Source organism: Mastigoproctus giganteus, chromosome 9, assembly GCF_048544385.1.
Source record: "Mastigoproctus giganteus isolate SK-2022 chromosome 9, ASM4854438v1, whole genome shotgun sequence".
NCBI classification, from domain to species: Eukaryota; Metazoa; Arthropoda; class Arachnida; order Uropygi; family Thelyphonidae; genus Mastigoproctus; species Mastigoproctus giganteus.
In genome coordinates this window covers 123,271,610-123,291,066 of record NC_143583.1, presented here as the reverse complement: position 1 = coordinate 123,291,066, position 19,457 = coordinate 123,271,610, and the positions used below count along the sequence as shown (strand labels likewise).

The window sequence follows — 19,457 nt, the reverse complement described above, 5'->3', positions numbered from 1 at the left end:
ACATGAGGAGTTATTCAGCGAGGGGAATGCCAGAGGTGTATTCAACTCTAGCAGTAAGCTACAGAATCTTGAAATAACTGGGAGTAAAGTGGAGGAGAAACTGTTGAAGATAAACACAAGAAAGGCACCCGAGGTGGATGGGATCTATCCAGTTATATTAAAGGAGGCAGCAAAGGAAGTAAGCAAACCCTTAGCCATAATTATGAGAGCTTCCTTGGACTCAGGGGAGGTACCCATAGACTGGAAATGTGCAAATGTGACCCCAATTCACAAAGGAGGATCAAAGGCTGACACAAGTAATTATAGACCTGTGAGCTTAACTTCTGTTCCAGGAAAATTAATGGAGGCACTGGTTAAAGAAGCACTGCAGGATCATTTAGACAAGAGTTCAGTTATAGCTCAGACACAGCATGGTTTTGTTAAGGGGAAGTCTTGCCTGACCAACTTGATTGGATACTATGATGCAGTCACAAAAGAACTGGATGCAGGGAATAACTTTGATATTATATACTTGGATCTTAGAAAGGCTTTTGATACTGTTGCACATGGAAGACTGCTACACAAATTGGAGCAGTGTGACATTGGAGGCAAATTGCTGCTATGCATAAAGGGGTGGTTGAGGGGGAGAAGACAGAGAGTGGTAATCAATGGACATTGCTCATCGTGGACTGATGTTATTAGTGGAGTCCCTCAGGGCTCGGTGTTGGGTCCATTATTGTTTTCTGTATTTATAAATGATATTGATGATGGTATATCGGGCTTAATGTCCAAGTTTGCAGACGATACAAAGGTTGGCAGGGTTGTCAAGGACACTACTGACACTATGCTGCTGCAACAGGATCTGGAAAGATTGAGCAGATGGGCTGAGAGGTGGCAAATGAAGTTTAACATTGACAAATGTAAAGTACTACACATGGGAAACAGCAACCCCAGAGCAACGTATCAACTCTGTGGTACTGCACTGACAGTGGTAGAGAATGAAAGGGACTTGGGGGTGGTTGTGCAGGCAGATATGAAGTTCTCTGAGCAGTGCAGATGGGCTGCAAGAGTAGCTCATGGAGTGTTGTCAATGATATACAGGAATTTTTCCAGCAGGGATAAGGAGGTGATTATTCCATTGTATAAGGCGATGGTCAGGCCACACCTAGAGTACTGTATACAGGTCTGGAGGCCTCATTTCAAGAAGGATGTAGAGCTGCTGGAACGAGTACAGAGAAGGGCAACAAGATTAGTGAATGGAACAAAGGGGTGCTCTTACGAAGAAAGGCTTAAGTTTTGCAAATTACAGTGTCTGGAGACTAGGCACCAGCGAGGTGATCTGATAGAGGTGTATAAAGCCTTGAATGGTTTAAGCATGCTCAATGCTGATGGGATTCTTCCTCTAGCTCAGAAAAATCACCTGAGAGGGCATAAATTCAAATTGAGGAAAGACAGATGTAGGATAGACGTGCGGAAATTTGCCTTTAGCCAGCGGGTGGTTTGTTGGTGGAACAGACTTCCATCCCTTGTGGTGGAGGTTGACAGCCTAAATAAGTTTAAGGCTCAGCTGGACAGGTATTTTGAACGAACAGAGGGGTGAAGTGGAAGTGGGTTTTTTTTTTTTTTTTTTTGGCTGATGCTGCATAAGCTTGCTTTCTTGCATCAAATGCCTCTACTAATGCTAATGCTAAAAAAATGATAGCAACTGCATTGTGCTATTAACTCCCTGCACTCAACATGCACTGCAAGTGTGGATAATGTCTCTCAGTCCATATATTCTAGATTCTTTGCTCTACCTGTTTAATTCTATCCTCACGAAGAGTGTTCCCTGCTAGCTGGAGCAAATATACTCTTATTCCACTATCAAAAATTCAAACACCAAAGTAAATGAAGTATAACAAGACTGATATTTACTGCATCCACACTTATGGCCAATGCTGCACCTAGAATATCCATGCTACTGGAAAAAGTCCTTCTACAGCACATATAACACACCATCTTCTCCCACAACCACCAAAGATTCCATTATGCACTCGCCAATAGACCGACCATCATCAACCTCATAACAGTCCAAACTTCAATACTTAATTCCTTTGAGTCCAGAGTAAAAATGGCAGTTGTTTATGCCACAGCAATGCAGCATTTGATAGCCTAAATAGTGCAATCCTTTTAAATCAGTTAAACAATTTCTTCAGGATAAAAGGTGATGTCCTCACTTTTCTGCAGTCTCTCTTACATAACAGAAAAATATACCTCCCTCATCACAACATCTCCTATTTTGTCAGGACTGCTGTTTACCAGTCTCCTTATTCTGTTTTTGTGTATACCAGGAATGATGCAATTACCTTACACTAATGATATAAAGCTCTTAACAGAAATACTGGTGTCAGCTGACGCAGTGGTAAACAAAACTGTCACCTGCAACAAACTCATGGCTCTCTCTACCTACCTTTAATATTTCAGTCTAAAACTGAAATATAAACCCTGAACAAAAACTTTGAACATGAGGAACATTTCCACAAAGTTCATGCCACTGCTATTAACAGAAAAACAAAATGAAACCACCAGTAAATTGCTTCCAATTTGTTTGAACATGCAATTAATGACAAAACATTTTTGAAACACATAAATGTGGGATGAAACATGGATTTATAGGTATGATCCCAAAACCAAACAGCAATCATCCCATTGGAAGACTCCTTTTCTCCAAATCAAAAAAAGCATGCCAAGTGTGAAGCAAAACAAAGGCCACGTTGCTAACATATTTTGACTGTGAGGGTTTTTGTCCACCATGAATAAGCTCAAGAAGGATAAACAATTAATAAAGAGTTCTACGCATAAAAGTTTTGAGACATCTTCAAGATTCAGTTCAGAGCAAAAGTCCAGAAAATTGGAATTCTAAAGATTGAATGTTCATCCAAATAAAGCACCATTACATTTGTCACTAGGTGCATGAAATTTTTAAGCCAAATCACTCAAATCGTATTCCCCAGATATAGCACCGTGTGACTTTTGTGTTTTCTAGACTAAAAAAAAAAAAAAAAAATCCTGAAAGGATATCGATTTGGTGATATATAAACAAACAATAAAGAGTAATATGATAGCTCAGCTTTTGGCAATTTGAAATCAGCTTTCCAAAAAGTGCAGTGCCTCAAAAGGTCACTAACTCAAAGATTATTAAGCCACCATCCCATAAGGGTGCTTATTGTCACTACATCATAAGAGATCTGATACTTTTTGATCAGACTTCATTTATAGTGTAATTCAAAAATAACTTCACACCTTCATAAGCCTATAACTTTTTTTTACTATAAGATATAGCAAGTATTGAATGAAAGCTGTTGTAACTTTGAAGTTTTTATCAGTGGCTACAATATCTTAATGTGACTACTACCAGTCAGGCAGCACCCAATCCACCACACAGACTCTATAATGTATTGAGTATTACATAATCAGCTTATGTAAATTTGATTGTAATGGTAGCCGATAAAACTAATCCTTAAGCCCAGGAAGAAAACATCCTGTGTACATCCAGTTTACTGGAAAACATCCGGTAAACATCCAGCACGGAGACTGTGCTGGCCACAAAATGAGAACACCTCATCCTCTCCGAAGCCAAAGCACTCTGGCTACTTTGTGCCCATTGCTTTGCTGATCTAGTCCGGGACATGATTTCCATTTTTAAATATAATTTAATTGATTAACAATGAAAAGTAATAAAAATTAATCAATTTAATTCATTAATTGACAATACTACACTAAACTAATAGTCACTTATGCAATGACAAGTAATATGCTATCAAGTTCAAGTCATACTATTTACTAGGTGGTAGATGATTCTCATCAACCGGAGAAATACCACCACTTTGCTTTGCTTATTGGAGGCTTGAAGTGGTGGAACCCATGTTTAATCTCTTGAGCAAAGCTCTGGTAAACCCTCCAGCATCTCTTCCATCATGCAGTATGATTGATGTCTTTTCAGGTTATTATGGACATCATGGAGAGATCCAATCTTCCATATATTTCGAGGGTACAGGCTCTAAAACAATGTTCACAGGCTGGCCGCTAGTTAGCACACCAGACTGAACTTATTGGTAACTTTCTAGGAGGCTTTCAGATCAGCTAGTGTATAATCATGCTGCCTCTACTCTGCAAGTGACTGGAGGGAGTCTGTGTAGGGAGTCTGAACATGTACCGAGGCCACCTTATATTAAGGAAATGGGTATATTCTTATCATGGGTACACCATATCCAAAAATTTCATTACTTCATACTTTTCTTACTACTGAATACACCATGAATTGTCAAACTAATAGAGCAAAGTTATCTGCAAAAAAATCTAAACCTCCCAAACACTTCCTCATTCATTTCACATATATACATGGTCTCAGTTCTAATCTCAATGATGTTCATTTCCACTTACAATCTGCCAAATTCCATGTACTTTTTCTAACAGAATCTCAGTTATCGGTTGATTGAACCACTGCTCATCTAAGTTGTACGAACTATTCGCTGTATGATTCCTTTCGCTACAAAGGTAATAATACTTCAGCATATGTTCATTCTGATATTCCATGTCAGAGACTTAGTAATTTGAAATCTCCTCTTTTCAATCTTCTCTGGCTTAAAATCTCTCTACAACATTCTGTCAAATTCATCTGTTGCCTCTATCGTTCTCCCAACTCCACTAATCACGTGGAACACTTTAATTTCCTCTCTTTGAAACTTGACTTTTCCAGTCCAACATTCCCAATAGTGAGGTAATCTTCCTTGGTGAGTTTAATGTTCACAACTCCAACTGGCTTCGGTTTTCTAGTCACACGGAAACAGCTGGTCAAAATGCAAAAGCTTTTGCAATTACTAATAACCGCACAGATTGTTCATTTACATACCAAACAATCCTAACCACACAGCCAACACGCTTGTCTTTTTGTCGTAAACAACCACCTTTCTAACGACACAGTTGAGGTGCAGGTTCTCTAAACACCTCAGGTCATAACTTGGCGATGGTCTCTTCTCCAATGGAGCCTTTCTCTCATGGCCATTCCCAACCTTGTGTTGTTTGGCATTACAAGAATGCAAAATGGGATGACCTGCAAGATTTCTTTTCTTCTTTTCCTTGGACGGATTACTGTTTCAAAACTTCTGATGTCAACGTTTGCTCAGATCATGACAGTGGAATCATTCTTGTACGAATGGAATCCTTTATTCCACACTCCACTTTAAAATCTCGTCCTTTATTTAAACCTTGGTTTTCCAATAAATGTGCTAAGGCTATTCAAGAGAACAATGTTGAATATCATAATTGCCTTGTTTCCAAATCTTCAGTTTCATTTTCTGCCTACACCAAATCTCGCAACAATTGTAAAGCAGTTATTAATCAGTCCAAACTAGATTTCAAACAGGCTAAGAGTAGAAAACTTGCTTCTTGTTCAAATGGTAGCTAAGGATTCTGATCTCTTGCCAAAACTATTGGCCGAAACTTTTGCCCATCTCTGTTCCCGCCTCTGTCAAAACCAGATGGTTCTATTGGTACTTCAGCCAAAGACAAAGATGACCTACTTGCATCCCAATTTTCTTCCAAATTGGGTATTAATGATTTTGGTAAGCCACTTCACACCATTTCCAGTATGCTCTGTTCAATGCCTTCTGTGGTCTTCCATCAAAAGGATGTCAGAAGGATTTTGACAAATCTTGATGTTAAGAAAGCTTCAGGTCCTTATGTTATTTCTCAACTTGTTCCCAAAACTTGTGCTCCTTTTTTTAACTTTCTTATTCTAAAGGTGTTTTTCTTTCTACTTGGAAATTTGCTCATATCCAGCCAGTTCTTAAAAAGGGCGAGAAATGCCTCCCATCTAATTATTGTCCCAGTGCAATTACTTCTACTCTTTCTACAGTAATGGAGAAATCAATTAACCACCAACTCTTAAACTATCCAGAAACCCATCTGATCAACAATCACAAGTATGGATTCCGTCAGTGTCGATCCACTGCTGATATTTTAGCTTATGTTACCCATCTATGGACAAATTCAATGGAAAAGGTAGGTACATAAACCTCAGGCACTTGCTTTTGACATTTTAAAGGCTTTTGATCATGTTTGGCATAAAAGTCGTTTATATAAGATTCCATATCATGGTTTCCCAACTGTTTTTTGTAATTTGATATTCAGGTTTCTCTCTGACTGCTCACTGCTGAAGGTGGTAGATGGCTCTCTGTTTTCTAACACCAGCACTAATGCAAGTGTTCCCCAAGGTTCAGTTCTTTCTCTCGCTCTATTCCTCTTGTATAGTAATAACCTCCTTTCATTGACCGGAAATTCTATCCATAGTTTTGCTGATGATAGCACATTACATTCCACCTTCCAGTTTGAAAAATCTTGCCCTGCACAAACAGCTTCAACTTCTCAAATATCCACTATTACCAATTCCTTAAATACTGATCTACAGGTAATTTGCCAGTGGGACAGACATAACTTAGTTGATTTCGATCCTTCCAAAACTCAGGCTTGTCTTATATCTCGCAAAAAGGATTCTTATGCTCCTATACTTATCTTCAATGACACTCCGATTTCTAGGCAAGTTCATATATCTCTATTGGGGATTACCCTGACTTCTAATCTCTCTCTCGGCAGAAGCACATTACATCTAAAAAACTGGGTTTTTTCTTTCACTCTCAGTGTTACTTTTCTTCCACATAGCTGTTCACTCTGTAAAAATCACAAATTGGCTGGAGTATTGTTTCCACATCTGAGGCAGTTTCACCCAAGTTTCTAGATTCCATTCAAAAAAATAGCAGTTAGGTTAATTAATAAGCCATCTCTAACAGTCTCTCCATTCTCTCTGTCTCATAGACATTCTGTTTCTGCTGCATGCCTTTTCTATAGATACTTCCATGGGCACTGTTCTTCTGAACTGGTTTCTATAATTCCAACTTTCTCTCTCTTTCAAAGCAGTCTGAACATGTGCCGCCACCACCAGTCAGCATCCTTTTACTGTTCCGAGTTCAACCTCAGAATTAATTTTTTTTCTTCCTCATTTATTCATTCAACTTCCATTTTCTGGAACAACTGCCCTTCACACATATTTCCTGAAAATTATAATGTACCGAAATTTAAGTCTAATATCAACACGTATTGTCTATATTCTCAACCTCCAGCCTCATGAATGGTACTAAATACTATAGGTTCTAATACCTCTCATGTTCAGGGTTTTCGTGAAAAAAAAATATATATATATATATACCATTACTTCATAGTTTTTAAATTAGTTATATATTACTAAAATTAACATTTCTTACATAAAAATAAAACATATAGGCCAAACTATGTAATTAGAACCTTCGAGCTACACTTTTATCACAATTAAAACACATCCACTGCACTACTAGTGTATTTTTTTTTTATTATTATTTTTTTTTTCCAGAAAACCCCAAACACGAAAGGTATTAGAACCTATAGTACTTAATACCATTCTTGGGTTGGAGGTTGAGAAGACAAAAGATATTTGTTGACATTAGACTTGAACTTCTGTAGACTGTAATTTTCAGGAAATACATAGGAAAGAAGGTTGTTCAAGAAAATGGCAGTTGAATGAATAAACGAGGAAGATGAAAAGTTGGTTCTGTGAGTTTGAAGTTCGACAGTAAATGGATGTTGGCTGGTGGCGGCACATGTTAGGACTATTTTGAAAGAGAGAGCAGGAATTATCAAAGCCAATTCAGAAGAACAGTGCCCATGGAAGTAACTGTAGAAGAGGCATGCAGCAGAAACAGTACGTCTATGAGACAGCGAGTGCAGAGACTCTGTTAGAGATGAGTCATTAATTAACCTAACTGCCCTCTTCTGAATGCAATCAAGAAGCCTGAGAGAGGTTTTGGGGGCACCACCCCAGATGTGGGAACAATATTCCATGGCAGAGCGGATTTGTCATTTATACAGAGTGAGCAGCTGTTCGGAAGAAAAGTAACGCCGAGAGAGAAAGAGAAAACCAAGTTTTTTAGATGCAGAGGAAGCAATATTTTTAATGTGCTTGTGCCAAGAGAGATTAGAAATCAAGGTAATCCCCAAAAGGGATATATCATTTTGCCTAGAAATCAGAGTGTCACCAAAGATAAGCATAGCAGCAGATGAATCCTTTTTGCGAGATATAAGACAAGACTGAGTTTTAGAAGGATTGAAATCAACTAAGTTGTCTTTGCCCCACTGGAGAATTACCTGGAGATTGGCATTTAAGGAATTGGTAGCGGATATTCGAGAAGTTGAAGTTGATTGAGCAGGGAAAGGTTTCTCAAAATGGAAAGTGGAATGCAATGTGCTATCATCGACAAAACTATAGATAGGATTTCCAGTCAATGGAAGAAGGTCATTAATATACAAGAGGAAAAGAGTGTAGGAAAGAACTGAACCTTGGGGGCCACCAGCATTAGTGGAAAAGTTAGAAGACAGAGAGCCATCTACCATCATCCTCAGTGAGCAATCAGAGAGAAAACTGGATAATCAATTACAAAAAACAGTTGGCAAACCATAAAATGGAAGCTTGTTTAGGAGACTTTATGCCAAACACGGTCGAAAGCCTTTGAGATGTCAAGAGCAACTACTTGTGTTTCCCCAAACTCTTCCATTGAATTTGTCCATAATAGGGTAACAATAAGCCAGAATATCACCAGTGGATCGACACTGATGGAATCCATACTGGCGATCATTGATTAGACGGAAGGTTTCTAGGTAGTTTAAGAGTTGGCGGTTAATTGATTTCTCCAATACTTTAGAAAGAGTAGGAGTAATTCTAATGGAATGATAATTGGATGGGAGAGATTTGTCACCCATTTTAGGAACTGGCTGTATATGAGCAAATTTCCAAGCAGAAGGAAAAACACCTTTGGAATAAGAAAGTGAAAAAAAGCGGCAAAGAACAGGAGTAAGTTTGGAAGCACAGGTTTTGAGAACAAGTGGAGAAATACCATCAGGACCTGGAGCTTTCTTAGCATCAAGATTTATCAAAATCCTTCTGACATCCTTTCGACAGAAGACCACAGGAGGCACTGATTGGAGTGTCTTGGGAATGGTGTGAGGTGTTTTTCCAAGATTTTTAATACAGGAGTTGGAAGAAAAATGGGATGCTAGCAGGTCAGCTTTATCCTTGGCTGAAATGAAAATATAACCTCTGGTTTTGACAGAGGTGGGAGCAGAGATGGGCAAAAATTTGCGGTCAATAGCTTTGGCAAGAGACCAGAATGCTCGGCTACCATTAGGGCAAGAAGCAAGTTTTCTACTCTTAACCTGTTCAAAATCTAGTTTGGACTGGTTAATAACTGTGTTACAATTGTTGCGAGCTTTGGTGTAAGCAGAAAATGAAACTGAAGAATTGGAAACAAGACAATTACGATATGCAACGTTTCTTTTCTTGAACAGCCTTAGCACATTTATTGGAAAACCGAGGTTTAGATAAAAGACGAGATTTTAAAGTGGAGTGTGGAATAAAGGATTCCATTCCTACAAGAATAATTTCACTGACACAATCTAAGCAAATGTTAACATCAGAAATTTTGAAACAGTAATCTGACCAAGGAAAAGAAGAAAAGATATCTCACAGGTCATCCCATTTTGCATTCTTGTAATGCTAAACAATACAAGGTTGGGAATAGCCATGAGAAAAAGGCTCCATTAGAGAAGAGACAATTGCCAAGTTGTGATCTAAAGTGCTTAAAAGGACCACTCACTTTGACAGTGTACTTAGAAGGGTTGTTTGTGAGAAAAAGATCAAGCATGTTGGCTGCATGGTTAGGATTGTCCGGTATTCTTGTAGGTAAATGAACAATCTGTGCAAGGTCATTAGTAATTGCAAAGCCTCAACATCTCAACCAGCTGGATCAGTGTGACTAGAAAACGGAAGCCAGCTGGAGTTGTGAACATTAAAATCAGCAAGGAAAATTACCTCACTGTCAGGAAAGTTTGACTGGAGAAAATCAAGTTGCAAAGAGAGGAAGTCAAAGAGCTCCAAGTGATTAGTGGAGTTGGGAGAATAGTAGAGACAACAGATGAATTTGACACTATGAGGTAGAGAGATTTTAAGCCAGAGAAGATCGAAAAGAGGAGATTCCAAATTGCCAAGTCTCTGACAGGGAATATCGGAACTGACATATGTACAAGTACCACCTTTGAGGAGAAAGGAAACATACAGCGAATAATTTGGGCAACTGAGATGAGCAGTGGTTGAATCAAATGATAACTGAGATTCTGTCAGAAAAAGTACATGGGTTTGTTTGGTTTTTAGGAGCATTAGCAACTAAGGCCATATTGCTCCAGGATATGCGGTGGTCATTCCCTGACCTTTCCGTATCCTCCGTATTTGGTGATGACAGGCTCGAACCCCGGTCTAATCAAGAAGCGTGTGCTACGCACTGCTGTTCCTTTCCACCTGGCTACGGAGGCGCCTAAGTAAAGGGTTTTCCAATAGTAACGCTCGATGTTTGGCAACAGCGCATGACGAAGTCGACAGTCACACAGGTGGTATCTTTGGTAGCCGTATTCAGTTAGTCTCTGCATTTTATTATGGAGCGTTACACGACTGAGCAACGAGTCGAAATTGTAAAAAATTATTATCAAAACCAATGTTCTATTCGTCAAACGTTTTGTGCACTCCGTGCAGTTTATGGTGTCGATGAACGTCCTTCAGAATCCACAATTCGCCGTTTAATAAACAAATTCGAAGCAACTGGGTCTGTGGCAAATCTGAAACTGCCTGTACGTCAGCGAAACGCAAGATCCGTTGAAAATATTGCTGCAGTCCGGGAAAGTGTGCGTGAGAATCCGCAACAGTCCATTCCGCGTCGGGCTCAAGAACTTGGCCTATCTTCGACGACAACTTGGCGAATCCTGCATAAGGACTTAGGGCTTCACCCTTATAAAGTGCAATTAACCCAACAACTAAAGCCCAACGATCATGCGCAGCGGCGTGCATTCGCTGATTGGGCGCTAGAGCAGTTGGAGGTCGATCCTGATTTTGGGCGAAAAATAATATTTTGTGACAAGGCTCATTTCTGGTTAAGTGGCTTTGTTAACAAGCAAAATTGCCGAATTTGGAGCGACGAAAACCCACGGGAGATTCATGAGGTCCCACTACATTCCGAAAAAGTTATGGTATGGTGTACACTTTGGTCCGGCGGAATAATCGGTCCGTATTTTTTCGAAAACGAAGAAGAAGTGGCACTTACGGTCAACGGTGAGCGATACAGGGCTATGATAAGAGATTTTTTTTGGCCTGCAGTGGATGGAATCGATCTAACAAACATTTGGTTTCAGCAAGACGGTGCTACGTGCCATACGGCACGTGATACAGTAACACTATTGCATGAGAAATTTGAAGGTTCCGTTATATCGCGAAATGGTGACGTTAATTGGCCGCCCAAATCCTGCGACCTAACGCCACTGGATTTTTTTCTCTGGGGCTTTCTAAAATCCAAAGTCTATGCTAACAAACCACGGACGGTTGCCGCCTTAAAGGCCAACATTAGGCGCGTTATTGCTGAAATTGAGCCACTTTTATGCGATAACGTCATCACCAATCGGGTATCCAGGATTAACCAAACCAGACAAAGCCGCGGCGGACATTTATCTGATATAATTTTTAAAACATAATGTTAACACATATACTTCATAATAAAAATAAAAATAGATCACTATCACTCTCACAATTTGTTTTATTGCGTTACAAAAATCGAGCGTTACTATTGGAAAGCCCTGTACATGGGGTTTGGCAGACTGCAATTGGAAATGGACATCATTGAGATTAGAACTGAGACCATATATATTTGTGAAATGAACTAGGAAGTGTTTGGGAGGTTTAGATCTTTTCGCAGATAAGCTTACTCTATTAGTTTGACAATTCATGGTGTATTCAATAGTAAGAAAAAGTGGGGGATGGGCATGCTGTATGAAGTAATGAAATTTTTGAATACGGCGTACACATGATAACAATATACCCAGATCCTTGACATAACATGGCCTCGAAAATGCCCCCCCGCATACACACTACTCGAACTCCCTCCAGTCACTATCTGGCAGAGCAGAGGTAGCAAGATTATACACTAGCTGATCTGAAAGCCTACTAAAAAGTTACCAGTAGGTTCGGTCTGGTGTACTAACTTTTAGAGCTGTACCCTTGAAATGTAAGGAAGATTGGATCTCACCATGATGTTCATCATAACCTCAAAAGTTATCAGTGATACTGCATGATGGAAGAGATAGGGAAGGGTTGACCGGAACTTAGCTCTGGAAACTAAACATGGGTTCCACCACTTCAAGCCTCCAATAAGCAAAGTGGTGGTATTTCTCCAGTTGATGAGAGTCATCTACCACCTAGTATTGCCTGGTAACACAGAGGGGTGGCATTCCTCCATGTGGTGTGGGTGCCACACCTCGATCCCTGCTTACGTTGGTTCACCTGGGTGGTCACCCACAGTGTGCATGTGCATGGAGGTTATAACCAGAGTTACTAACAGTCCCACCATCATGAAGGTGCAAGAAGAGGATTTGGCTGTCACAGACTGTCTGGACTTCGCCGAAATTGGGTCCACTTGACTTGAATGTCACCCGAATATCAGTTCCATCAGCGTTTTAGACTCCCAGGTAGCAAGTACCATTTGAGGTAGCAAGTACAGCTTGTCTGGCATATCTGAGAGAATGTCTGTGACAACCTCAAATATGTCTTTAATTTTGCTAGTTAAAGATCTGTGTTGGGTAAGAATACAATTTCGTTATAAAGTTTTATAAAGATTTATTCTTTCTGAGTGGAGAAAGCAAGTTTAAATCACTAGCACTGAAATGAACCATCAGAAACCTTGAGCTGTAATTTTTGGCATTATGTGATTACAAATTGTGGTGGTGGAGGTTGATAGCCTAAATAAGTTTAAGGCTCAGCTGGACAGGTATTTTGAACGAACAGAGGGGTGAAGTGGAAGTGGTTTTTTTTTTTTTTTTTTTTTGGCTGATGCTGCATAAGCTTGCTTTCTTGCATCAAATGCCTCTACTAATGCTAATGCTAATGCTAATGCTAATTGCTTCAGGTAGGTTAATGAATTACTGAAATACATTCACTGACATATATTGAAAGTGTAAAAATCACTCCAACATGTGTGCAGTTCTTTCTTAACTAGTTATTCAATTCAGCTATTTCCAAAATTTACCTGTTGTACTCTGGTTGTTCTCAAGGTAACTAGAATATGGCATGGGCACCATGTGTTATTTGTACCATTTGTTCAAATAGATTATGTGAGTGGCTGACCAAGAGGAAAAATTCAATTTTCTCTGCTATATTAATATAGTGGGGAAACCAAAAGATCACAATGATAATTATTACTTCTGTAATGCGAGTGTAGCTGAATTCTTAGTGAAAAATGAGCACAAGATATTTTAGCTGAGCCTAGATTCAGTGACAAGATCTACCCCTGACGATGACAGTATGCCAATTCTGATATGTTCACAGTATGGGCTAAATTCTTAGATGATGAAATGAAATGCAATGAAAGTGCAGTTGGTGGAGACCTGACTTCAGCCAATTCTGATTATATATACCCAATGAAGAAACACCGAAAATGGAGTTGTTTACCCAAGATGAGTTGAATGGCCTTATTAGAAATCTAGCCCTCTCCAAAGATAAAACCAACTTCTTGCTTCAAGACTAAAGCAGAAATATTTGGTTAAGAAGAATGTCAAACATCTCATGATTGAAAAAAGTAACTAAGTTTTGGTGACATTCTTTACAATAAATGGTTTGCTCTGCATATAGAATGATATCAATAGAGTTTTTAGGGAATTCTCAGAAGCGTGCATAATGGTTTTTAGGGAATTGTTACAAGCTTGCATAATGGAAACTTGAAGCCATCCATCCCCACTGCTTATTCTGTTTATCTAAAGGAAACATTCAATAATATGAACACACTAACTGATGTAATTCAATACGAAACTCGTCAATGGATTATAAGTAGTGACCTCTAAGTCACTAAATCACTGGTATGTTAATGGGCATGCAAGGATGGTTCACAAAATATTGCTGCTTCCTATGCCTATGAGACAATCACCCTACCACAGACCATTACATTAGATGTGAATAGCCTCAAAGAAGTACATACAAGATAGGAATGAGTAGTGTGCAGTACATTCCATTATTGGATCCAATGAAGATTTTCCTTCTACCTCTCCAAATCAACTTAGTCTAATGAACAATTTTATAAAAGTGAGGGCTACAGTGAATTCAAGGATTAATAAGTGCAAATATTAATCCGTGCCATGAAAGTGAAGGAGGCAATCTAGGGGCCTCAAATCAGAGTTTCTGCAGGATGAAAGCTTTGAAAAATGCCTTAATGTATTAGAACTAAAAGCATGGCAAGCTTTCAAATACCTTTGTGGAAACATTTTTGGGTAACCACAGGTCTCTCTCACATACAAAGATGGAGTTCAGAAACTGCTGAATGCATAGAAAAAAAATATGGGATGTCATATATCACTGAAAATTAATTTCTTGCATTTCCATTTAGGCTTCTTTCCCAAAAACATTAGCACAGTGAGGGATGAGTAGGAGGAAATGATTCCATCAAGACATTAAGTCAATGGAAAATTGCTACTACCAAGTTTTCTGAAATGAACATATGTTAGCACATTACTTACTCAACATATACCAAAGAAAATCATCTTACTCCAAAGAATACCAAAGAAAATCATCCACACAACATAACATTTTTAAACCACACATATCTTTTTTACAATATTGTACTGTATTATTTTAACTTTATACCCAATACACGTATAAAGTGTATTGGGTATAAACTGTAAAAGTGATAAAAAAAAGTAACTGTAGCCATTCTTGTGTGTTTTTCTAATAAAATCGTCCTAATTTTTACTAATATTCTCAGTATTATGAAAACACACATGCTAAGAAAAAACTGAGAAGATATTTGAAATCAGAATAAAAAAGTAGTTTAGAAATGTGTTTACATCTTTGATGAAAAAAAAAGTTTTTATTTTGTTGGCTAGTACATTTACACAGGCACTGTTCTCTGAATTGGTAGCTTATAATTTCACCTCTTTTTTCAAACCAGTCCAAACATTTCAACTAATCTACATCGATTCACTGTTCAACTCAAACTCACAGAACTAACCTTTCCTCATTTTCATTTATCCCTTCTACTTCTGTTTATTGAAACCACCTTCCTTCATATGTATTCCCTGAAAATCATGATCTGTACAAATTCAAGTCTAATTCCAAGAAATATCATCTATATTCTTAGCCTTCAAACCATACATGGTACTAAAGTACTATATGTTCTTATGCTTTTTGTGTTTGGGGTTTTCATTAAAAAAAAAAAAAAAAACTATTTTGTCATCAAGCATTTTTAATCAATCTGACATAATGTAACTGTTCATAAGCACAAAAAACATTAGCATCCAATCATGTGCATTTTAATAAAAATGTTTAGAATAAAGTATCAAAATTGCTTTAAATGAAAACTTTAAAAAAATATTTATTATACCCTGTGAGTTTTTTTCTGTGTTAGAGACCTTCTATTATATCCAATAGAAGATATCTAACACAGAAAAACTCACAGCAATCCTCATACAGACTACATGTTTATAAACATATTTTTAAAAGCATATAATTAAAAAATTATCCATTTACAACTGAAAAATTTATACAGAAACTGCAGACACTACTGCCCAAGACAAAAATGAAAACAAGGAGTATACCACGCATGGTTCTGTGCACTGAATAATGTTTTTCAGAGTCAGAGGTTTGAAGTCATACAAACAAATAAAACGTAATATGTGTATTTTGGCAAAGGGGGTGGGGTACTGAAATACCAAAGACATGGACACTTACTAGGAAATTAAAGTATGCATGAATACCAGAAATATTTCAGCACAAACAGGAAAAGTTGGCAGATATACTATTTGTGTTTATCTGGTTTGCCAGAAGGGTTATGTTGGTCTTTTATCCTGCAAGAGTCCTTGCTGCTTTTACTTGTGTTGTTGTTGTTGTGGGGGGGGGGGGTTGTATTCAATTTTTTCCTACTTGAGCAGAAATTATGTTATTCAGTGGTGGTGTTATACCACTGTGTATATTTTCGTTTTTGTTTTGTTGTATGTTTTCATTCTTTGAAACATATACCCCTCTAGGGAATCTCTTCTTTATATAATTATTTTATCAGAGTAAATGTATTTATTGTCCTCAGCCTAAGTTTGGAGTGCTTCATAAGTAAAAACACTATTATAGTAATAGTAAATAGCCACGTAATACAAGGAAGCCACATGCTTTTGCTGCATTTCCATATCCTTTCTCTCTTAGGTCAAAACTTTGGGCCCTTACAACTGACCTCTGTCTGGTGTTTATTGTAAAAGTGATTGTGAAGTGCTTTCTGAGTTATCTCTCCACTTTCTATATTATATTGGCATTAGTACTAGTATTAATAAAGAAATGAATGCAAGGACGCCAGGCTTATTAAGCATCAGCCATAAAAAAATATAAAAAAAACAATAGTCAACTAGTTTCCTTCAGGTATCTGGAGGAAACTAGGTGACTATTATGTGTCCTCCCCATATTTTCTTATTACTGAATACATCATTAATAGTCAAACTAATTAAACAAACTTGTCTGTGAAAAGATCTAAATCTCTTAAATATTTCCATGTTCGTTTCAAAAATATACTTGGTCTCATTTCCAATCTCAATGATGTTCATTTCCACTTACAGTTTGCCAAGCACCACTTACTTTTTCTGAGAGAATCCCATTATCGGTTGACTCAACAACTGCCCATTTCAGTTGTCCAAATTATTTTCTGTACAATTCCTTTCACTTCAAACGTGGTACTTATCCATAAGTCCACTCTAATGTTCCCCATCAGAGACTTAAAAATTTAGCATCTCCTCTTTTTAATCTTCTCTTATTTAAAATCTCTCTATCCCATTCTATCCAATTCCTCTGTTGCCTCTATCATTCTCCCAACACCACTAATCACCTGGAATTTTTTGACTTTCTTTCTTTGAAATGTGACTTTCTCCAGTCCAACTTTCCTAACAGTGAGGTAATTTTCCTTGGTGATTTTAATGTTCGCAGCTGGCTTCCATTTTCTAGTCACACAGATCTAGCTAGTTGAGAATTTGAAGCTTTTGGAATTACTAATGACCTCACACAGATTGTTCATTTAATTATCAGAATACCCGACAATCTGAACCACACAACCAAAAATCTTTATCTTTTTCTCATAAAAAAAACTCTTCCAAGCACACAGTCAGCCGAAGTGAGTGGCCCTGTGGACACCTCAGATCACAACTTAGTGATGGTCTCTTCTCCAATGGAGCCTTTCTCTCATGGCCATTCTCAGCTTCAACCATGTTGTTTGGCATTACAATAATGCAAAATGGGATGAACTGTGAGATTTCTATTCTTCTTTTCCTAAGTTTCATTACTGTTTTAAATCTTCTGATGTCAATGTTTGCTCAGATTGTGCAAATGAAATTATTCTTTCTGGGATGAAATTCTTCATTACACACTCCACCTTAAAATCTCACCTTTTCTCTAAAACCTTAATTTTCCAATAAATGTGCTAAGGCTGTTCAAGAAAAGAATGTTGCATTCTCTCAATTCCTAAAAAGGGTGAAAAATCTCTCCCATCCAATTATTGTCCCACTGCACTTATCTCTACTATTTCTAAAGTAATGGACAAATCCATTAAACACCATCTCCTAAATTATCCAGAAACCTTCCATCTTATCAATGATCCAGTATGGATTGAATCAATGTTGATACACTGGTGATATACTGGCTTATGTTACCCACCTATGGACAAATTGAATGGAAAAAGTATGTGAACCTCATTCAGTCGCTCTTGACTTTGCTAAGGCTTTTAATTGTGTTTGACAGAAAGTATTTCTAAATAAGCTTCCATCTTTTGGATTGCCAATTTTTTTCTGTAATTGGGTAATCAGTTTCCTGTTTGATCGCTCATTGCAGGTGATGGTAAACAGCTGTCTTCTAACTTGTCCACGAATGCTGGTGTTCCCGAAAGTTCAGTTCTTTCTCCCACTCTTTTTCTCTTGCATATTAATGACCATCTTCCACTGTACTGTAAATCTTATCCATAGTTTTGCTGATGATAATACACTGCATTCTACCTTCTAGTTTGAGAAACCTCATCCTGCGCAAACAGCTTCAACTTCTCCAATATTCACTATCAATTCCTTAAACTAGCCTCCAGGTAATTCTTTAATGGGGCAAAGATAACTTAGTTAATATCAAAAAAGGATTCTTCTGCTGCTATGTTTATCTTCAATGACACTCATTTTTCTAGACAAGATACATCTCTATCAGGGATTACCCTGACTTCTAATTTCTCTTGGCATAAGCAAGCACAACACAAATATTGGTTCCCCTGCATCTAAAAAACTGTTTTCTCTTCACTCTCAGCATTACTTTTCTTCCAAACAGATGCTTACTCTGTAAAAATTGCAAATACATCCTACCATGGAATATTGTTTCCATATCCCAGCCATGCCCCCAAAACCTCTCTCAGGCTTCTAGACTCCATTCATAAAGATGGCAGTTACATTAATTAATAATCTATCTCTAAAAGTCTTTCCACTCTCTGTCTCGTAGACATTCTGTTTCTGCTGCATGCCTTTTCTATAGATATTTCCATGAGCACTGTTCTTTCAAATTGGTTTCTATAATTTATATTCTCTCTCTCTCTCTCTCTCTCTCTCTCTCTCTCTCTTCCAAACCAGTTAAAACACATGTCACCACTAGCCAGCATCCTTTTACTCTCCAAATTCAAACTCGGAATCAACTTTTTTTCTTCATCATTTATTCCTTCAACTTCCATTTTCTAGAACAACCACCCTTCACACATATTTTGTGAAAATTATTTTGTACTGAAATTCAAGTCGAATATCAACATGTATCTTCTTTCATCTTCTGAACCTTCACCCCATGCATAATACTAAGTACTATAGGTTCTAATATCTTTCATGTTTTGGTTTTCTTCTTTTTTCTCAAAAAAAAAAAAAAAAAATCGCTCTTACTATTACTTTCTCTTCAAATTATTCCATTTTCATACAAATCCGAAAAGAAAGCAATCAAGTTTAATAAATTATTTATATCTCATAAATCACTACACTCCTAATCATATCAGTCACTGTTTTGTTCTGCTCTTTTCAAATATTTCCATTTTCTTACAAACCAGAACCTCATTTTCACAATGTTCTTCCAAGCAGGAATATGTTTTGACCAATGTACATTGGTGGCTTAACTCCACACTGAACCAACCTTTTTCCTTCCTCATTTACGTACTCTGCTGCCAATCTCTGAATCAATCCTGCTACAAAGGCATAACTGGAAAATTAAAAACTTGTTAAATTCACAATAAAGGTTAGTAATTTTCTTAGCTTCCTAATACCAAATCCATTCACATTTCTAGAGTACAATAAGT

The 19,457-nt window shown here is 37.7% G+C and overlaps 1 protein-coding gene across 4 annotated transcripts in view; it reads right to left on the bottom strand.

Annotated features, from left to right (window-relative positions):
* Nucleotides 1-19,457, bottom strand: part of SWIP (strumpellin and WASH-interacting protein) — a 496,362-nt gene that overhangs the window by 192,270 nt on the left and 284,635 nt on the right. The window lies entirely within an intron of this gene.